General features: G+C 43.7%; 1 protein-coding gene across 2 annotated transcripts in view; it reads right to left on the bottom strand.

Moving 5' to 3' along the window:
* Nucleotides 1–12,803, bottom strand: part of VAV1 (vav guanine nucleotide exchange factor 1) — a 51,064-nt gene that overhangs the window by 23,877 nt on the left and 14,384 nt on the right. The gene's annotated exons all lie outside the window — the stretch shown is intronic.

Here is a 12,803-nt window from a genome sequence, read left to right on the forward strand (position 1 = left end):
ACCGGGGAGAAGCTGACCTTTGGCCATCTGGCTTGGGGACTGGTGCAGAAGAGGAAAAAGAAAGCACAGCCCCCCCACCGAGTAAAGATCAAGCTGTACCTGAAGCCAGTATACCCCTGAATCCTTTTTTTATTGAGGTAAAATTCATAAGATATAAAGTTAACCATTAACAGATAACAAAATGTGGTGTATACATACATTTGGAATGTTACTCAGCCATTAAAAAGGAATGAAATTTTGATTTCTACTACAACACAGATAAACCTTGAAAACTATGCTAAGTGAAATAAGCCAGACACAGAAAGATGAATATTGTATGATACCACCTACATGAGGTCCCTAGCATAGGCACATCCATAGAGACAGAAAGTATGGTGGTGGGTAACAGGGGCTGAGGGAGACGAATAGGGCGTTAGTGTTTAATGGGGACAGAGTTTCTGTTGGGGAAGCTGAAAAAGTTTTGGACGTAGTGGTAACAGTTACACGACATTGTGAATGTATCAAACGCCACTGAATTGTACACTTACAAATGGTTAAAATGACAAATATTATCATTTTATTAACGTATCAGTCATATATCTTTATATAAAATTTTATTTATAATTATAAAATATATTTATATCATTTTACTTATATATATATCATGATAAAAATTATGTATAGTTTACCACAATAAAAAAGTTTAACCATTAACCATTTTATTTATTTTTTTAATTAATTTTTACTGGCGTATAGTTGATTTACAATATATATTTACAATATATATGTATGTATGTATGTATAACTGAATCACCTTGCTGTACACTTGAAACTAACACAACATTGTAAATCAACTATACTTCAATTTTTAAAAATTCAAATAGATAGATAGATAAACAAACAAATAAAACAAAATGAGTAAGTCCATAGAAGAGCTGAAATTTAACTCCAGGATGGTGTGAACCTGGAGCCAGTTTTCTTGACTATAGCTTCAATGCTTTGCCTTGCATGCAGTGGAAACCAGCATGAGCTCCCTCCACGTGCTCCATTCCCAGCACTGTCTATATATTGTTTTAAATTTATGTATTTTTAAATAAAAATTGTATATATTTAAGGTGTGCAACAGGACGATTTGATATGCTTATTTATAGTGAAATTACTACTACAGTCAAGCTAATAAACATATCAACTCTTCCCATAGTCGCCATGTTTTTGTGTGTGATGAATGCTGTTGAAATCTACTCTCTTAGCATATTTACGGTGTTACTAAGTACGGTCACCACGCCTGTACCCTAGACCTCTAGACTGACTCATCCTATGTACCTTCAACTTTATACCCTTTAACCAACGTCTGCCCATTCATTTCCCTACCCCCACTCCAGCCCCTGGTACCTGCCCTTCTACTCTCTGCTTCTATGAGTTTTACTCTTTCTATATAGAGAGATCAGCTCACCAAAATTAATTTAAAAATTAAACAGGACTTCTATGGTGTGTGTGATTCAGATACATATTTTTTTTCAGATTCTTTTCCATTATAGGTTATTACAAGATATTGAATATAGTTTCCTGTGCTATACAGTAAGTCCTTGTTGGTTATCTATTTATTTTTATTTATTTATTTATTTTGGCTGCATGGGTCTTCGTTGCTGCGCGGGCTTTCTCTAGTTGTGGCGAGCGGGGGCTACTCTTCGTTGCGGTGCGCAGGCTTCTCATTGCAGTGGCTCCTCTTGTGGCGGAGCACGGGCTTAGGCATGTGGGCTTCAGTAATTGTGGCTCACGGGCTCAGTAGTTGTGGCTCACGGGCTCTAGAGCACAGGCTCAGTAGTTGTGGCACACAGGCTTAGTTGCTCCATAGCATGTGGGATCTTCCCGGACCAGGGCTCAAACCCACGTCCCCTGCATTGGCAGGTGGATCCTTAACCAGTGAGCCACCAAGGAAGTCCCAGTTATCTATTTTATATACAGCAGGGTGTATATGTTAGTCCCAAACTCCTAACTTATAGAAATGTTTTTATCAATTTAAATGTTTCTTTGTGTTCCTAGCTTCTTGAAAAGTTTTTGTATTTGCTCATTTTATTGAATCAGGAATGGATGTTGACTTTCATTAAGTGATTTTAAAGATCTGTACAGGACGATCATGTGTATTTTGTTCTTGATTCTATTAATGTAGTGAGTTATATTAATCGAATCCCCAAACATAAACCTTTGATTCTTTCTGAATGACTCTAAATTTTTCTCTGCATTTGAAAAAGGTAGAAATGAGTCACATGTTATCTATGGGCTCTAAAATGTAAGTGTAAGACCCTGGTTATAATTTTACTCAGTGTCATTAATTCCTTTGTATCTAAAAATTATAGATTTTTGGAGGCTATTCTGCCTCAATATTTGTGGATGCTTTTGCTAGCACGCATGTGGCCACATTTAAGTCAGGTCAGAAATGATTAAAATGATGAATAAAGGGAATTTATTTTTAAATTTAAAAATATATATATATCATATTTATATGAGAGGTATCATGGAATCCTTGCAACAATCCTGCAAAATAATTATGATCATTATCCTTGTTTTACAGATATGAAACTGAGGCAGGGACAGGCAGCTGGGGTGCAAACTCAGGCAGGTGCATTTATGAATCAATTCAATACACACTGTTCTTTGTATCTGTGAATCTCACACTTTCATCTTCAGAGTGTATCTTCTTCTCAATTACTGCCACATCCACAGCCTACCTAAGCCATTCTATGTGGAGCATGGACTTTAACTTTAACATAAATTAATGTATTTAAGGAGAGAACATCCTACTCTCAAAGGAAACCAGGATTGAGTGCTATAAGCAGAAGCCAGTGTAAAACAAATATGATGTAAACAGTGTTATACATCACATTTATTAGCTGGATCCTGTTGCTTGCCCAAGGTCTGTTCTGTCAAAAAGAGATTAGCAACTATGACAGATGCATAAAAGACACAGTAGCAATTCAACATCCATTTATGTTCAAAGAAAGAGAGGAAGAAGAACTCTTGGCAAAGTAAGAATGGAAAGGAACTTCTGTAACCTGATAAAGAGCATCTTGAAAAAACCTTCAACCTTTGTCTTAAGTCAAAAGCAAAACATTATACTTCAGAGCGAAATGCTGCAAAGATTTTTTTTGAAATAAGAACAAAGGCAAGGGTGCCCGCTGACCATTCCTATTAACTATACTAAAGATCTTAGCCTGCGTTGTAAGACAAGACAAAGAAATAAAAGGAAAGACAGAAAAGAAAGAAATATCAGTACAATGCTCAGTTTTGCAGACACTACGATTGCCAACATAGATAAGCCCGAAAGAATATACACATAAATAACTGGAATTAATAAAATAGCAATGTTACTGAACACAAAATCAACACACAAGGTTTATTGCATGTTGGTACATCAGCAACAATCAATCGGAAAATGTGTCTTTTTTTCAAGATTACATTTGCAAAGTTTTAGAATAAGCAAAACTAACCTACGGTGATAGAAATCAAATCAGTGGTTGCTTCTGGGGTGGGGAGGGTGGTAGAGATTGACTCAGAAAGGCCACAAGTGATAGAAAAGTTCTGTATCTTGATAAGGGTATGGGTTGCACAAGGGCACATGCTTGCTAGAACTGATTGGATGGTAACTTGAAGAACTGAGTATTTTTGTGTATGAAAATTGGACTTCAACTTTAAATGGATAGCATTTCCCATCGCCTAAAAAATGTAAAACAAACAATCGAACAAAAAAGTTGATTAATATCTAACCCATCTAACAAAAGAAGTACAAATCCTATATGGAATAAATTATAAAATTTTACGGAAAGATATGAAGGAAGATCTAAATAGGGTGAAATATATACTAATTCTTATCTAGAAAGACTCAGTATTTTTAAAATTTCAGGCTTCTCCAAAATTGAGCTATAGATTCAATGCAATTTCTGTTAAAAGCCCAGAACGGTTTTTCACTGAACATCTTTCATGTGACCATCACTGAACTCCAGGGCTTTCTCTTAAACCTACTACCTTCAATTCCTGGAGCCAGTAGGAATATCCTGGGATGGTAAAGTAGGGAACAGGATGGAGAATAAATTCCCAAAGCATACAAGAAGGGAATTCCCTGGTGGTCCAGTGGTTAGGACTCCACGTTCTCACTGCCAAGGACCTGGGTTCAATCCCTGGTCGGGGAGCTAAGATGCCTCAAGCCCCAGCAGCGCAGTCAAAAAAAAAAAAAAAAAAAAGGATACGAGAAGATCCTACTTGCTGTGTGTCTTTGGGCAAATCACCTCCCCTCTCTGAACTTGTTATGAAAGTTCCTAAAAAATGGACCATCATAATGCCTACTGTGCCATGTTGTTGTAATATGATAGAATAATGCATGTAAAGGGCTGGGCATGGTGTGAGCCCTCAGTATCTGGAAATGATCATTATCATCCACACTATCACCGTTATCACCATAATCACACCCATTGTTATCACCATTATTACCATCATGATTATCACATCATCACTGTTATCACCACCACCACCATCACCACCGTCATCATCACTATGGTTGTAATCACCGTCAGCATCTTAGCTCCAGCTGGAAAGCCCAAGAGCATTCACTGACCCATCAATTTTCAGAACTGCAAAAGACCCCAGATATCCACTAGTCTCCAATGTTCATCACCCAGAGAGAGGAAGAAGCCCAGAGAGGAAGAAGAAGGACCTCTTCAAGATCACAAGGCAAACTGGGTATCTCGTAGCACCTCCCAGGCCTTAGTTCTATTCCTGCTGCCTACCTGTGGCAGAGGTCACTGGCAATCCACCAGAATTCATGCTTTTTCTTCCACGATATGGAATTGTGGCTGTAAAGTTGTCCGCACAGCCAAGGACTACATTTTCCATCCCCTCTTGCAAATGGGTGTGGCCATATGACTGGTTCTAGCTCACGGAATGTGAGTATTCACCATGTGCATCATTGTCAGGGCCATGCATTAAATTTAAGAAGTGGGATTGCCTTCTTCATACTCCATTTTCCCCTGTTGTCTGCAGGCAGACAGACATGATGCTGAGACTCTAAGGGATAGTAAAGTCACAAATGAAAATAGTCTCTGAATCACCCCATGAGAGAAAAACCTCCCACCTGGTACCAGGAGGAACATTGGACTACTATGTGAACAAGAAATACATTTCTATTACATTAAGTCACTGAAAAGGCTTATTTGTTACAGCAGCTAGTGTTATCCTAATACAGTAGCCTTAAGGGCCAGAGTCAGCTGTGGTCTGTTGGATCCTCAGAGGCCCCATGACTGCCCACTCCAGTTCTTCTTGTAATTGTTTCACTAATTACACACATGGAAATAAACAAATGGCTGGAATCTGGGCTAAAGACTCCTCTCATATCTGCCTGGTGAACTCCTACTCATCCTTCGAGGCCCATCTCCAATATCTCTTCCCCCATTTCTCCACCCAAGTGGAATCCTCAACCTCATTCCCCTACCCCAGGATCCCTTAGTATAATGTCTCTCCCCACCCCAGGCCTGACCACAAGGTCTGTGACCTGCTCTGTTCCCTCCACCAGAAGAAAGCAGAGCCCAGAGTTGAGGCATCTCTGGAGCCTGGATGTGGTGGCATGTAGTAATGCCCAATTAGTGTTTATTGAATAAATAAACAACATGGGGATAAGTAGAGGAGAGTCTGGACTTCTTTTCCCACCCGGGGTCAGGTTTTCAGAACAACGCACCGCCCTTTCATTACCATCAACTTCTTCATTTACAGCTGCGGAAACAGGTTCCTTCATCCATCAGTGGGCACTTCAAACTGAATAGGTTCAAGGCGGACATCGTGGCTACTTTAAACCCACTCCTACCCCAGGCTCTCCATCTCCACACAGAGACTCAGCTGAGGAACCCAGGATGATTCTTAACACTCCCCAAGCAACATAATCAAGTTAGATTATGTTTATGGATTATTTTCTCCAAACCAGGAATGCATCTAAGTGTTTTGCAAGTATCAGTTCATTTAATCAGTTAGAAAAGATACATGCACCCAATGTTCACAGCAGCACTATTTACAATAGCCAAGACATGGAAGCAACCTAAATGTCCATCGAGAGATGAATGGATAAAGAAGATGTGGTACATATATACAACGGAATATTACTCCACCGTAAAAAAAGAATGAAATAATGCCATTTGCAGCAACATGGATGGACCTAGAGATTGTCATACAAAGTGAAGTAAATCAGACAGAGAAAGACAAATACCATATGATATCCCTTATATGTGGAATCTAAGAAAAGGATACAAATGAACTTATTTCCAAAACAGAAACAGACTCACAGGCTTAGAAAACAAATGTATGGCTACCAAAGGGGACAGGTGGGGAGAGGGATAAATTAGAAGTTTCAGATTAACAGACACACACTACTATATATAAAATAATCAACAAGATCCTACTGTGTAGCACAGGGAACTCTACTCAATACTTTGTAATAACCTATATGGGAAAAGAATCTGAATCACTTTGCTGTACACCTGAAACTAGCACAACATTGTAAATCAACTGTACTCTAATATAAAATTAAAAATTTTTTTAATTCATTTTATCCTCCCCTTCAAGTCAATCAAGAGGTACTTCAGATTCACCATCCAAACTACCTCTCAATCCAAGCCCTTCTCACCATTTCCATTGTCAAATCCTAGAGCAGACACCTCCATCTCTCACCTTTGTGACTGTATTAGCCTCTTCAGTGGTCTCCCTAATTCATGTTTCACCCCTCCCAGCCCACCTCCACACAGCAAATCTGACCATGAAACCTTGCCATGGTCACCCATCGACCTCAAAATAAAGTTCAACTTCACCGTGGCCTGCAAGATTTGGTCCCTGTGGAATTCTGCAAGAACTATCTTTTTTCTCATGCTACCTCCCCTACCTCAGCTCCAACTTGGCAAAGATGGTTTCCCCACCCCAAATGCAATATATTTAATGTTTTCTTGCCTTATGCCTTGTTCCCTCTTCCTGAATGCCCCTTGTGATCTTTTACATGTAGATTTCAGCCCCTACCATCTAGAAGTGGAGTCTATTTCCCCATCTTCTGTGTCTGGGCTGCTCCCGTGACTGACTTTGGCCAAGAGAAAGTAGCGGAACTCACATTGTGTGAGTTTTGAGCTTAGGCAACCAGACCGCATGGCAACCTCTACTCTCTCTTTCTTGAAACACTGTTGCCAAATGAAAGAGCTCCGGTTAAACTACTGGAGGATGAGTGGCAAGGTGGAGCAGAGATCAGCAGGCTTTTGGAGGCTGCAAGGAGGCAGGAAAACACCTGGTCAGCTCCCTTTGGGGTCCGTGGCACCTCCATCCGTCCAGTCGGGGGACTCTAGTGGTCTTTCCCTTCCTTTCTCTCTTTTCCTTTAGTTTTGTTATAATAGACGTTATTTTTTAGAGCAGTTTTAGCCTCACAGAAAAACTGAATGGAAGGTAGAGACTTCTCATACACCCCTCTACCCCAGTGCATGTGTAGCCTCCCCCATTACCCATATCCCTCACCAGAGAGGGTACATTTGTTACAACCAATGAACCTACATGGACACATCATCACCCAGAATCCGAAGTCGACATTAGGGTTCACTCTCGGTGTTGTACATTCTATGGATTTGGACAAACGAATAATGACATGTGTCCACCATTATAGTATCATACAGAATATTTTCACTGCCCTAAAAACCCTCTGTGCTCTATGCATTCAACCTTCCCTCACTTTAACCCCTGGCAACCCCTGATCTTTTTACTGTCTCCGTAGTTTTGCCTTTTCCAGAATGTCATAAAGTTGGAATCATACCGTACATAGCCTTGCACATTGGCTTCTTCCACTTAGTAATATACGTTTAAGGGTCCTCCATGTCTTTTCATGGCTCGACAGTTCATTTCTTTTAGCGCCAAATAACATTCCATTGTCTGAATGTACCAAAGTCTATCCATTCACCTACTGAAGGGCATCTTGTCGGCTCCCAAGTTTTGGCAATTATGAATAAAGTTGCTATAAACATCCGTGTTCTGCATGGGCCATAAATTTTCAACTCCTTTGAGTAAACATACTTTCTTTTGAATTAAACATTATCATTACATTTCAAACCCATGTGCAATAGTCTCTAATCGCATGCCCTTCTTTCCCTCCCCACCGGTAACTCCTATCCAGAAATGGGTGTGCGTTGTTCCCATCGGTGTCCGCGTTCTTTTACTACACATGCATGTGTCCACAAACAATATATGGTATGGTTCTGTTCTGTTCCATGCCCCTTGCCTTTCTGCCCCGCCCTCTCCCTGCCTCTCTACAGCCTCACTTCCCAAAGTTGTCTCTGAAGAGTAGCTAGGTGAATCAAAACTGCCTGCAGGGGCCAACCCCTGCCCTCCGGAGGCTCCAGCGCTTTGTAGGAGGAACCGTTTATTGAGAACTAAGCCTTTTCCAAATCTTACACTAGGAGTCTGACATGCACAGTTTTGTTTGTTTGTTTGTTGGCCGCGTGGCATGCAGGATCTTAGTTCCTCGACCAGGGATTGAACCCACGTCGCCTGCAGTAGAAGTGGGTTCTTTTTTTTTTTTTTTCTGTAAGCGGGCCTCTCACTGTTGTGGCCTCTCCCGTTGCGGAGCACAGGCTCCGGACGCGCAGGCTCAGCGGCCATGGCTCACGGGCCCAGCCACTCCACGGCATGTGGGATCCTCCCGGACAGGGGCACGAACCTGTGTCCGCTGCATCGGCAGGCGGACTCTCAACCACTGTGCCACCAGGGAAGCCCTGGATTCTTAACCATTGTACCGCCAGGGAAGTCCCCGACATGCACAGTTTTGTTTAATTCTCCCAACAAAGTTGCTACTGTGATCTAATGACAGTTGCTACTGAGATCTAATAACTAATAATGTTATTAGTTGCAGGCTCTAATAACGTCTGCCCTTCCAGTTATCCAAACCCAAAACACTGGAGTGGCCTTGACTATTTCTCTCTTACTCCACTGCCAATCCAATCCGTTCCAAAATCCTATCCGTATATATTCAAAATATACCCAGAATCCCACCCACTTCTGTCCACCTCTACTGGTCCAAGCCACCATCATCATTCCCCTGGATAACTGTGATGGCCTCCCCAGTGGACTCCTTGCTTCTTTCTCTTTTTGTTAAATTTTTTTTTGGCCGCGCAGCATGCGGGATCTTAGTTCCCCAACCAGGGATCGAACCCGCGCCCCATGCAGTGGAAGTGGAGTCTTAACTACTGGACCACCAGAGAAGTCCAGGACTCCTTTCTTCTGCTCCTGGGCCCCTGTAATTTATTTTCAACCCAACAGCCAGAGTAATATTGTCAGAACCCTCCCAAGACAATCCACCCAGATACAAACCCAAGTCCACTCTGCAGCTCACAAGACCTGCACAACCTTTCCCTGTCACCTCCCTGCCCTCACCTCCTCCCTATCGTCACTATTCCTAGAACATGTCAGACACGATTCAGCCCCAGGACCTTTGCATGGACTATTCTCTTCTTCTTAGAATGTCCATCCCCCCATTAACCTGGTGCCTCCCTTCCTTGTCTCTTTTGGGCTTTTGATGAAATGTCACTTCTCAGGGAGAACTTCCCAACCACTCTATTTAAAATCGTAGGGAATTCCCTGGTGGTCCAGTGGTTAGGACTCAGCGCTTTCACTGCTGTGGGCCCAGGTTCAATCCCTGGTCCGGGAACTAAGATCTTGCAAGCCATGTGGCGCAGCCAAAAAAATAAAATAAAATAAAATTGTAACACATGTATATTTCACTTATTTATTTTGTTATTGTCTGTCTGTATCCCCCCACCCCACCCCTCCCACACACACTAGGACATCAGCTCCACGAGGGCAGGATTCTCTGTGTAGCTGGTTCACTGCTGTAGCCTCAACACCTAGTACAATGCCTGGCACACAGTAGGTGCTCAAAAGAAGTTGGTGAAGGAATGAAACCCCATTTGACAGATGGGACAACTGAGGCTCAGAAAGGAGATATCCACTTCCCAAGGATGCACAAGTAGAAATGGGGAGCCAGATACCAGCTCTCTGCGTCCAGAGGTCACACTCCTCACCCGGCCTCTTCAAACCACGCCAGGCTGCCTCATGGTGCCACGTCGCAGGTGGCATTTGGGGGGGTTCAGCACATAACAGGAACCATATGTACCACTCTCCAGTCCAGCAGCCTTTGCAAGGTCATGGGCTGACTCCAGGTTCACCAGGGACAACAGAACAGATGGCCCTGTCTGGCCTAGGGAGGAAGTTCCCCGTTGACCTCAGGAAGATCAGCTGAGACTTAAGACTGCTTCCCCCCAGTCATGTGACACCTCAAAGGGGGAAAGGGGGTATGACTCATTAGCCCCCTGGCTGGAGTAGGGCCAGCTAAAGCAAGGGGCTCCCTCCGACAGCAGGAATGACAGAGGTTAGACCACTAGAAGGTCTAGTGGTAGCCTGAAGTGTGGGTGAAGTTGGCAAAGGACAAATGTAGGAGGGGCATGGGAGACTATTTCCTCCCTGTTGGGAGAGGGGGCAACCCCCTCAGTTGGCTCAGAACCTCAGAGTCGGGCTGGCATCTTGCCCATATGCAAATCAGCACCCAGACACTTCCCCTTTGCCTGCAGTTCCCCCAACATCACAGCCCCTGCCCCAGACAAAGAAAGAGCTGGAAAGTTTGGCCAGTTCACCACCCTCTTTCAGGGAACCAGTGTGCAGGGACAGAGGCCCCTTTGGGTGGTGGAGATGGGGGGACAGGAGATGGGGGGCATGGAGCAGGAGAGGGAACCCAGAGCTGAGCCCATGAGTGCAGGAGCCAGCTTCCCCACACCCACCCCAGCCCCAGGGAGCCTACCGGAAACAGGAAATGCCTGTTACCAGGGTTTGCTCAGGGGAGTCGAGAAAGAGGGGCCCTCTGTGTTCAGCCCTTGCAGCCCCTTAATCTCGAGGTTGCAAAACTTCATTATGCAGACCAGAGAGGGTGGGTGTGCTGTGCACCCTTTTCGAAGCCTGCAAACAGAGGTGCAGAGTATAAACGCCTCTTCCTGGCCTTCAAAATCCACCCTGCTCCCGCCGTCTCTCTCCTTTCCCCTCCCCTCCCACCCCAGCACACGCTCAACATCTCACTGCCAGTCCAGGGGGTCAGACGTACAGAGTTTGACTCCGAGCCCAGCCACTGCAAGCTGAGGGACCTTGGATGGGTCACTGTACCTCCTGGTGCCTCTGTTTCCTCATCATCACCATAGGAATAAAAATACTCACTGAATCTCCACTCTAGCCCTCGGCCTACCATTCAGGGTCATACATTCATTCAGCAAGCATGTATCGAGTGCCTACTGAATACCAAGCCCTGGGACCTGTCGGCAGCCAGACAGAACCCTGTCCCCACAGAGCTTACAGTCTAGTGGCAAGACAGATGCTGAGCAGAGAGGCACATGAATCACTGGTTGATCACCACTGTGGTAAGCCTGCATGTGAAAAAGCACGGAGCCCTGTGGGATCTGGTTAAGGGGGAGATGAGTCTGGTAAAGCCAAAACTCAGAGACGAAGCAAAGAGAAGAAGCAGTCCAGGAAAGCCTTGCGCACAGCCAGTGGGGAAATGTCAAATGGTGCGACCACTTTGCAAAAGTGGTTTGGCAGTTAACAAGCTAGATGTGCACCTCCTATATGACCTATTCCATCCCCAGGCATTTACCCGACAGAAATGAAAGCAAGTGTTTATACAAATGTTCAGAGAAGTTTTATTTGCCAAAAAGTGGAGGCAACCCAAACGCCCATGGACGGGAGAACAGATAAGCAAACTTAGTAAGTCCATGCAACGGAATACAACTCAGCCAATAAGGAATAAAGAACTAAGACACACAACGGTTCAGTGAATGGCAAAAGAGTTATGCTGAGTGAAAGGATCAGCCTCAAAGAGTACATATCTATGCTCCCCTTGATATAAAACTCTAGAAGATGTGTAATAGGGAAGAACAAAGCTAACTACATATTGGATCTGTTTCTTTTACTCTAGCCCTTGTATAATTGCCTTTGCTACAAGAATGTAGTCTGTAGCCTGAAATATACAAGATAGCCCATTCTCAAGGCTCTGACCTTTAAAGGTATTACACTTTTCCATTCATATGGAGATGAAAGTTGTTCAGAGAATAATGTTAATCTTGTTGGAGGTTTCTAGGAACATTGTGACCTAACCTACGTGGACAGCTGCAAAAACAAAGGATTCTGGCACCAAGAAGTTTGCAGCAACCAACCACACCCTCTCCCCTTTTAGTATAAAAGAAGCCTAGGGCTTCCCTGGTGGCGCAGTGGTTGAGAGTCTGCCTGCCGATGCAGGGGACATGGGTTCGTGCCCCGGTCTGGGAAGATCCCACATGCCGCGGAGCGGCTGGGCCCGTGAGCCATGGCCGCTGAGCCTGCGCGTCCGGAGCCTGTGCTCCGCAACGGGAGAAGCCACAACAGTGAGAGGCCCGCGTACCACCAAAAAAAAAAAAAAAAAAAAATCTAGCTCAGGGAAGATGGTTCTTTGGGACACAAGTCCATCTTCTCACTCTGCTGGTTTTCTGAATAAAGCCGCTATTCCTTGCCCAAACCACCCATCTCTTGATTTATTGGCCTGTCATGCAGCAGTCGAGTTTGGACTTGGTAACAGATACAAACTAATCTATAGTGACCAAAAGCAGATCTGGGATTGCTTGGGAATGGCAGGTGGGGGTTAGGTAGGAGGGATTACAAAAGGGCAGGAGGAAACTTTTGAGGTGACAGATATGTTCACTCTCTTGATTGTGGGGCTGGTTTCACAGGTCCAGTATGTCAACATTTAT

This window comes from Delphinapterus leucas, unplaced genomic scaffold (assembly GCF_059928025.1).
Source record: "Delphinapterus leucas isolate spDelLeu-1000000601 "Yukka" unplaced genomic scaffold, BTC_Dleu_Yukka2 spDelLeu_asBTCV2_sq25, whole genome shotgun sequence".
Taxonomy (NCBI): Eukaryota; Metazoa; Chordata; class Mammalia; order Artiodactyla; family Monodontidae; genus Delphinapterus; species Delphinapterus leucas.